Here is an 8,961-nt window from a genome sequence, read left to right on the forward strand (position 1 = left end):
CAGCAGGAGTGGGGGAAATGGCAGAAGTCAGAAGCAGGGTCTGACGTGAGGGTTAAAAGAAGAAAACCGGCATAGAGTTGAAGATGGCAGAAGATGAGTCTAGGTTGACCAGGAGAAATGTGACAAGTCTCTCAGGGAGGCTGGCCTTATGTCTCACCACCACCACATAGGTCGTTTAGAAAACAAGAGATTCCGGAGATCTCTCCAAAAGGTTTGGCTCGCCTCAGCCACGTGGGATTATGGCTGGGGCCGGTGAGTACAAATCATAGGGCAATCCACCAGAGGAAGGGCCAGGGCTCAGAGCGACCCTGGGGCCAGCTGACAACAGGGGCCTCCCCAAGGGAAGTGCTGCAACAGGAGGCCCACCCAGCTAACAGGGCTGGGATAGAAATCACCATTTCCTCAACACCTGCGCACCAGGCCCGCGAACGCACCACCTCACGTAACCTTTGCCACCACATGCAAGGCCAGGGTCACTGAGCCACTTCACCACTGAGGGTCAGCAGTGGGCTCAGCTCACACTGCACGCGAAGGAGCAAGGCCTCAAGCCGAGGGGCCTCTACGCCAGGGCAGTCCTCAGTACTGGCTAGCGCCTGTTGGGGACCCACCCGGCTTTCAGAGCACAGCATCCGGAGCTTACTGGTGGACGGCATCCAACTTCTGGAAGGGGCCTAGATTTTATTCTTCGATGTGCATCATTATAGTTCGCCTTCTGCACAGACTACGTCGTGTTCCCCGCCACAGCTCTAACTGCCATCCGTCATCGTACACAGCTGCCCCTTATCCCCCTTCCCCCTCCTCCCGCCCTTTTCCTTCTGCTAACCACCAGTCTGTTCTGTCTCTATGTGTTTGCTTGTTTACCTTCCACATACACGAGTGAAGTCACACGGTATCTGTCTTTCTCCACCTGACTCATCCCGCTTAGCGTAATACGCCCGAGGTCCATCCCTGCTGTCGCAAATGGCAAGATTTCCTCTTTTCTACGGCTAAGTACTATATTCCCTTGTGTATATCTCCCACAACTTCTTTATCTATTTGTCGGGCGATGGGCACTTAGGTTGTTTCCAAGTCTTGGCTGTTCTGAATAACGCTGCGATGAACACAGGGGTTCATATATCTTTTTGAATTAGCGCTTTTGTGTGCTTTGGATGAACACCCAGAAGTGGAATAGCTGGATCATACGGGGTAGTTCTATTGTTAACTTTTTGAAAAATCTTCATACGGTTTTCCACAGCGGCTGTACCAATTTACACTCCCACCAGCAGGGTACTAGGGTTCCCTTTGCACCACGTACTTCCAAGACCTGTTAATTCTTGTCTTTTTCTACTAGCCCTTCTGACCGGCCTGAGGTGGGTATCTCATTGTGCTTTTCATTTGTATTTTCCTAATAAGTAGTGACGTTGAGCATCTTTTCCTGTGCCTGTCGCCCACCTGTATATCTTCGTTAGAAATATGTCTCTTCATAAATAATGACTTGAGGGGCCCGCCAGGTCCTCCTCCATCCAATCGGCCAGTTGCTGCCTTCTCCAAACATCGCCATCACCCAAACCGCAGGAGAAAAATCCGCTGGAAGGCGTCCATCCCACGGGGTGACAGCGGGGGACACACACGTGCACCGAGTCGCCACTCCAACGGCGCAGGACGCAGGCGCCCAGGGGTCCACAGGCGCTCCGTGCTAGGCCTTGTGGGGCAGCTGGAGGGAGGGAATGGGGAGAGCGGAGGGGGCATCAAAGGGAACGGGGCGTGGGGAGGGGAGAGATGGGGAGAGCATATAGTTACCATGGGAAAACTGGTAATTTACATTTTTAAAATCAGTTTTTGAGATAGGATTCACATACCATAAAATTCACCTTTGGAAAATGTAACTTCAGTGGCATTTAGTACATCCACAAGATTGTGCAACCACCACCATTAATCTAACCCATCGCATTTTCATCACCCCAAAGAGAAGCCCCCTAAACCATCGGCAATCGCTCCTCATTCCCTCCTCTCTCCAGCCCCTGGCAACCACTCATCTGCCTTCTGTCTCTATGGATTTGCCTTTTCTCAACATTTCATACACATGAACTAGTACAACATGTGACCTATGTGCCTGGCTCCTTTCACTCAGCATAACGTTATCCAAGTTCACCCACGTGGTAGCGTGTGCCAGTCCTTCATTCCTTTTTATGGCTGCATAACATTCTATTGATGGATCTACCACACTCGTTTATCCATTCCTCAGTTCACGGACATTCGGGGTGTTGCCACCGGTAATTCACGTGTCTTGAGAGTTGATTTTGCGCCAGGCAGCACCAGGAGGAGTCACTCACCCCATTTCACAGATGAGGAGACAGGCTTGGAGAGCGTCAAGAATTTGCCCAAGACGAAGAGCTCGCTAGTGCGAGAGCCGGGGTTTCAACTCAGGCAGGCAGACCGCAGAGGTAACAAGATTCACAGGCTACAACACGAGAAAGGTACAAAAGGGGATTCCACGGATAGTCACCCTTTTCCCCGAGTTTTCAGTCACCCATTTCCCTCCTCTTAGAGACATCTACTCTGGCCACGCTGGGGATCCTTCCAGAGAAATTACTTACACCCCAACATGGAAGTAGCACAATTTACTGACTAATCTGTCCCATCGATTGGAAGTGTCACTTTTATGGTATACTAAAATCTTTTATGTATTTGAATTACTCTTTTCAGAACTGGCCTGGCTTTTTTGCCTATCTTTAATATTTGCCATTTCTCTAGAAGTCTTTTTATCCTCTTACTCAGTTTCAAAAATTTCCTCCTTTCCTTCTTTCCCTTAAGGCATCATCCACTACATTCGTTCACTCTGGTATTATTTGTAGTGTCGTCTTCAGATGGGACAAACTACCTGGCGTCCTCAAAAGATAAATTCAAGAGAAAAAAAGAAAAAGAAAGCAAGACCAGACATGAAGGGAGAACTTATAGATTAAGTAAGCCTTCAGAGACCTGACAATCAAATGCAAAGCGTGGACCTAATTCAGATCTAACTCAAACCCTTACAAACAATGTTTATGACACGTAGGAGACATCTGCGAATTTGAGGGCTGACTGGATATTTAATGTCACTAATCTTAAGGAATAAAAGTCTTATATTTTCAATATACCTACCAAAAACGTACAGGTGAAATTATACGATTTCTAGGATGTGCCTCAAAATGCTATGGAATGGGGGAAACAGGTAAGGGTACAGAAGAATCACGACAGCCATCAGCTGAGCTGATAGACATTAAAGCCGGATGCGTTCGTGGGCGGACGATGAACAACGCAGCATTGTGTCTGCTTCTGCATGTTTAAAATCTCTGAGAATTGTTTAAAAACAAGAAGACACTCTGGAAAACGTTTTGGCGCTTTCGCCAAGGGTAAACATAGAACTCCCGTATGATCCAACAACTCCACTCCTACCTATACATCTAAAAGAACTGAAAGGAGGGAACTGAACAAACATTTGTACACAATATTCACAGCAGCATGAGTCACAACAGGCAAAAGCCGGAAGCAACCCAAGTGTCCAGCCACAGACGAGCAGATAAATAAAACGTGGTACATGCACACGATGGAATGCTATTCAGCCATGAACAGGACTGACTTTTTGCTGCATGCTACAACACGGATGAACCTTGAAAACATTATGTTCAGTGAAATAAGCCAGACACACCAGGACAAATATTGTATGATTCTGCTTATATGAGGTACCTAGAATAGACAAATTCAGAGAGACGGGAAGTAGAATAGATGCGACTAGAGGCTGGGGGAAGGGAGATGGCGCTGTCATTGTCTAAAGCTTACAGGGCTTTTGTTGAAGACGATGAAAAGATTTTGGTTCCAGACAGTGGAGATGGCTGCACCACCTCGTGAATGCACTTAATGCCACTGAACTGTGCACCCATGAATGGTTAAAATGGTCAATATCATTTATGTGTACTTTACCACAATCAAAAAAAAGAGGAATAAGTGAGTTCAAATTTCAATTCCTCCTTCTCTGCGCCTCAGTTTCACCATCTATAAAATGATTAATTGTAATCGTCCATCCTCGGAGCTTAGTGCAGGGTAAGCACCCAGGAGGAAACACGAGTACCACTACCACAGCATCAGCAAAGGATTCTTGTGAGGATCAACTAGGTTGGTGTACGTGAAAGCATGTCTTAACCGGAAGCTGCTAGGCAGGCATACCTCCTTGTACTGTGCCTCGCAGATTTTTTTGCATTTTTTACAAGACCCTCCATCAGCAAAAAAACTACAACGCGCCGAAGGCTCAGAGGACCGTCACCTGTTTTGAGCAATAAACTATTTTTTAATTAAGGTACGTACACTGTTTTTGTAGACATAATGCTACGGCACACTTACCAGACTACAGTCTAGTGGAAACGTAACTTTTATATGCACCGGGAAACCCAAAACATCCTGTGACTCGCTTTATCGCGGTGGTCTGGAACAGAACCCGCAATATCTCCGAGGTCTGCCTGTACAGATCTTAACAAACATTGGGTCTTATGGTTTCCCAGGGCCGTGGAACTGGTCAGAAGAAGGATAATGCTTTCCAACCGATATGCCACATGGGCCAACAGAACATACGGCTTCCTCTATTCTATCAAGAGATATTATTAGGAAAAGAAAGCATCAAACTTAGAGAACTGTCTTTTACCAAGATGTTGACACACGCCCAGACAACTGCTCAACATCAGTGCTCAAGACATAACGGATATTCCTTTCTTTCCTTTTAGGCCACTACTTTTCTTACTAAAAGTTTACTTTATTTTCAAAAGATAGAACATGGAAGCTTATGGAATTTCTCAAGCACATACGGAGCCTCCTGCCAAATACTACAGTTCAGTTCACGTCTTTAATCTCATTTTGAGGCAGCGATTCGAAATGCGTGAGGAAGGACACCACTTGGTTCCCTTTTTCCACTATTACCCACGAAAGGAGGACAGGACCGTGACTACTGAGTTACGATGATTATTACACTATTAGGACGAAGAAGGGGCTTTTCAACTCAGGGTTCCATTTACCTCTGCTTTACAACAGCGGTGAGTGTAGCTTCAAACAATCGTCAGTCCAAGTTCTTCACTCCGTTCTTGGATTTTGCTAAAAAGATTCAAGGGAGAAGGAAAGTTCTCCCGGAGCAAGACTGCCTTCCAAACTCTGTCAGAGAGAAGGAAATAAGAAAGAAGACACGTGTGCTTGAAACCCATCCTCACGTTTCCCATTGATTCAAGCCCTGTGATGCTAAGATACAATGAGACTCAAAGGAAGTTTCCACTCTTCTGGAAATCACAAGCTGTATTACAATCCTTTCTTCCAGAGATGAGAGGGAAGAAAAGAAGCTCCCTTCTACACATTTATTTCTGTGTCTGTCTGTTTCACGTGGGGCTCCTAACCAGACTGTCGATATAGGCGAGAAAACTGTTCACAGTCATATAAGCCTTAGCACCTAACTCCATTTCACAAACAAACACAAAGGATTGATTGATTTATGCAGTTTTTGCAGTTTTCAGGTCTACTGAATTTTCCAGAATAGTAATCACCCCATGGACCAACCTGTACTTTGTTCTCTTTGGAAACCTACTAAGTGCCGTTCCCTATCACGGAAACTCTACCACTGAGGCAACACAGCCCACCTAGATCAGTCTGTGTCCGCAGTATTTGCGTTCACGGCACAAGTAACCCCCTATTGCTTTATTGTTACTCAAGTCACGCCCAAATACTCACATACGGAAATGTAAATACATATTACTTTATTCTAAACTACTTTGTTTCATTTCTTCTTTCTATTGTAGTTAGAGCATTACGTTGACTTTTCGCTCTCAAAATTACGTACGGAAGCAGGTTGCACCTATCTACGAATTTCACTGCAGGAGAGTAAAGGGGTACAGCACACAAACTATTTGCTATAAAATGGGAAAATGGAGCGAGACAGGGTTGAGGACCAGAGTTCCACAGGGTGAATGCAGATTTCCGAAAGAAGACTGAATTAACTTTTGCTTTCCTTTGTCAAAGGAACTCTGAAAGCAATGAAACGAGTCCCAGGCATCTGCTGTCCAACTGGGACACAGTCTTGCCACCTATTCAAACGCTTCTTGGGAGCCCAATTTTTTTGTGTGTGAGCCTGTCTCCCCGCGTAGAAAGAAGACTCCTCGAAAATGGAAATCACAGACCACACAGCAGGTCCCCGTGTGGGCATTTTGCCGCTCCCCTTCTTCAACCCCACCTACTAACCACCTACACTCCCCTTCTGCCTGTTTCCCCATCTTGAAAACACATACAAGGCAGCAAAACAGAGCAAAGGTCTCCACAAACAAGGCCTAACTGAAACGAGACGTGGCCGGAACTTCTGCATCCCTGATAAGCCAGCCCAGTCCTGAACGCTGAGGGGTCATCGGTACGTACACGTTGACTGAAGTAGTTTCAATTCAATTCTTTCACTTCGCAGTTTAGTTTCCGTCCTCACACAACTGATGCCATCAAATGCAGTCAGTGCCGAAGTTCCAGTTCAAATTTTAAAAGGACACTTGATGGAAAAGGGCCTGTGAACTTCACTTAATGCTAGGAGTCCCAGGGAAAAGGAATATTTGAGCTGACTTCTCTAGGATGACGTAGGATTAACTGAGGTTAACTCAGTGTATCTGAAGCATGGAAAGTGCGGGCACGAGGGGCACAAGATGGGGCTGGAGAAGCGGAGAGGATTCTCCACCACGCGGACTCTTCAAGGCCAGGGTCGAGAGTGGGTTTTCATTCTTAAAACAACCTTGCTGAGTGATGTTTCTGAGCAACGTTCCAACTTGCCTATTAAAAAGATTTCCTGTGTGAAGAATGGATTGGAAGGAGACGAGAGGAGACACACGGACACTAGTTAGGACCCGAAACGCAAAAGGTCAGGCAAGTTCTGTATGAGCATGCTTGAGGGAAAGAAGGTGACAGATTCCAAGATACTCAGGAGATAAAAACGAAGGGGACTTCACGAGGTAGGAGACGGAGGAAAAGGAAGGTCTCAAGGAATAAAAAAGCCTTCACCGCACAAAGGAGCAAAGTCTCACAAGGCATCATTTCAACGTGTAGAGCAAGACGTCTCATTTCATTCGAGACCTGTTAGGAAGCAACGGATGCCCTCTGTGATTGCTGGAAACAATATAACCAACGTTTCTGGCGGCAAGTTCTGCGACGCTGGAGCTGGAGCTGGAGCTGGAGCTGGAGCTGGAGCGTTTTCTCACTCAGACTTAGCGCTGATTACTCACACGCTCCGTGCCAAAACAACACAGCTGGAGGGACTGAGCGGGACTCCACTGGGGCAATCAAGGGGAGTCCCCAACACTGACAGTCGGCAGTCCCTCTGCACTCTACCCGGGCAGCGATGGCCAGAGCCTCGCTTTTAAAAGGATGGGGAGAAATCAGAACATCACACACCGGCCCACTCAGCTACAGCGGGCGGCGCAGCCGGAGGGTCAATGCCTCCTAGCCAGGGGCCGACGGGCCAAGCGCGCGGCGGCGGCGGCAACAGTGACCGGCAGAGCCCACAGGAGACGAGGCCCAGGCCCAGGAGCCAAGAGCCGGCAGGGCCAGGCCCAGGGGACAAGACGTATTACCTTTCGGGGATGTGGTTTCCGCCCCGCCTCCTGGACGTGCCAAGTCTGGAAAAGACGCGCCCCTGGCCCCGGCCGCCGCGGGCGTGATGCCATCGGCTCACGTGGGCCCCAACAGGCCCACCACCCAACGCCAACAGCGCCAAAGCCGCCACTCCAGCGCCCTCGCTGCCGGAAAAACAGCCCGGCCCGCAAGCGCCCGCGCAGCAGCCCGCTCGGCGCCCAGCAGCCTTCCAACCGCGCATGCGCCACCGCCCGTCCCCAGGACGTCACCGCGCCGGAGGCCTGAGATGCTCCGCTAGGAAACAGGACTCTGCTGGCTACGGCGCCCTCTCTCGCCGCAGGCCGCTAGCACAGCTCATGCAGACGGGGGCGTGTACGCCATCGCCTGCAGATTTCCAGCAGTCCAGGACCGGGAAGGAACAGTCAAGTCCCACTCCCCCAGTTCCTTGTGTGGTTCTTCCAGATATCTTCCAAGAGCTCACATTCACACATCGTATACTGTATACAAACGCTTCTTTCTACCTCTATGCATATCCTCTGTTTTACAGAAAAGCAGCGTACTATACCTAGTCTACAATATACCTCGGACAGTGCATTTCCCAGTCAATTGAGGCATACGTCCGTTCTATTCTTGTTAATGGCTTCATAGTATTCCAGTGATTATAAGTACCATAATTTACATAACCAGGACACTGTCCAGGGGCTTTTAGTTGTGTTCAGTTTCTTTGTCCTCTGTTAACAGACAGGCTGCAATGTAAACATCCTCATGCATGTAGACAACTATATCGCAAGTCCCAGAAGTAGAACTGCTGGAAAGAAGGATATGCAAACTGAAAATCTGGAAAAGTACTGTCGAATCACCCTCCAAACACACTGTAGCAACCTACACTCCCCACTTAGAGTGAAACTTGGATTGGCTTCCTATCCTGTGACAGGTATCACGCTAGAGCTTGACAGCATGTATTTACCTCTTAGAAAACTCCAAACGAGAACCGAGAGAGAGAAGAGTGCAGCTCAAAGCTACGATTTCCACACAGAATCAAGCACAGGGAGCTGTACCTGTGAGAAAAACTCTAAACTCTGCTACAAGTCGAACAGCAAACGACAGCATGTTCTACAGCAGGTCTGAAGGCAGAACAGGGCACTCAATTCCAGATTACACCGTAGGCGATCAGAACAGTGAGTGCTTTCTGTTATTTTTAGTTTTTAGTTTCTAATTTCTGAAAGTATCTTACCTACGCTGTCGGTAACCTTCACAACCATTTGACAATGGGGTGAACTGAGGGTCAGAAAGGTCCGAGGTCTGCAGTGAGTGAATGAATGAGTGAATGAATGAACGAAGCGGTAAAAAGATCACTCGCTTTAACAT

At 47.8% G+C, this 8,961-nt stretch overlaps 1 long non-coding RNA gene across 1 annotated transcript; it reads right to left on the reverse strand.

Moving 5' to 3' along the window:
* Positions 1–380: 380 nt before the first annotated feature.
* On the reverse strand, positions 381–8,961 carry LOC131411825 (uncharacterized). Its single transcript, XR_009221651.1, has 4 exons — positions 7,593–8,961; positions 5,022–5,154; positions 2,313–2,440; positions 381–1,693 (listed from the first exon to the last, which is right to left on the reverse strand). It is a non-coding gene; the product is annotated as an uncharacterized LOC131411825 (long non-coding RNA).

The sequence above is a fragment of the Diceros bicornis genome, chromosome 12 (genome assembly GCF_020826845.1).
Source record: "Diceros bicornis minor isolate mBicDic1 chromosome 12, mDicBic1.mat.cur, whole genome shotgun sequence".
In the NCBI taxonomy this organism is placed as follows: Eukaryota; Metazoa; Chordata; class Mammalia; order Perissodactyla; family Rhinocerotidae; genus Diceros; species Diceros bicornis.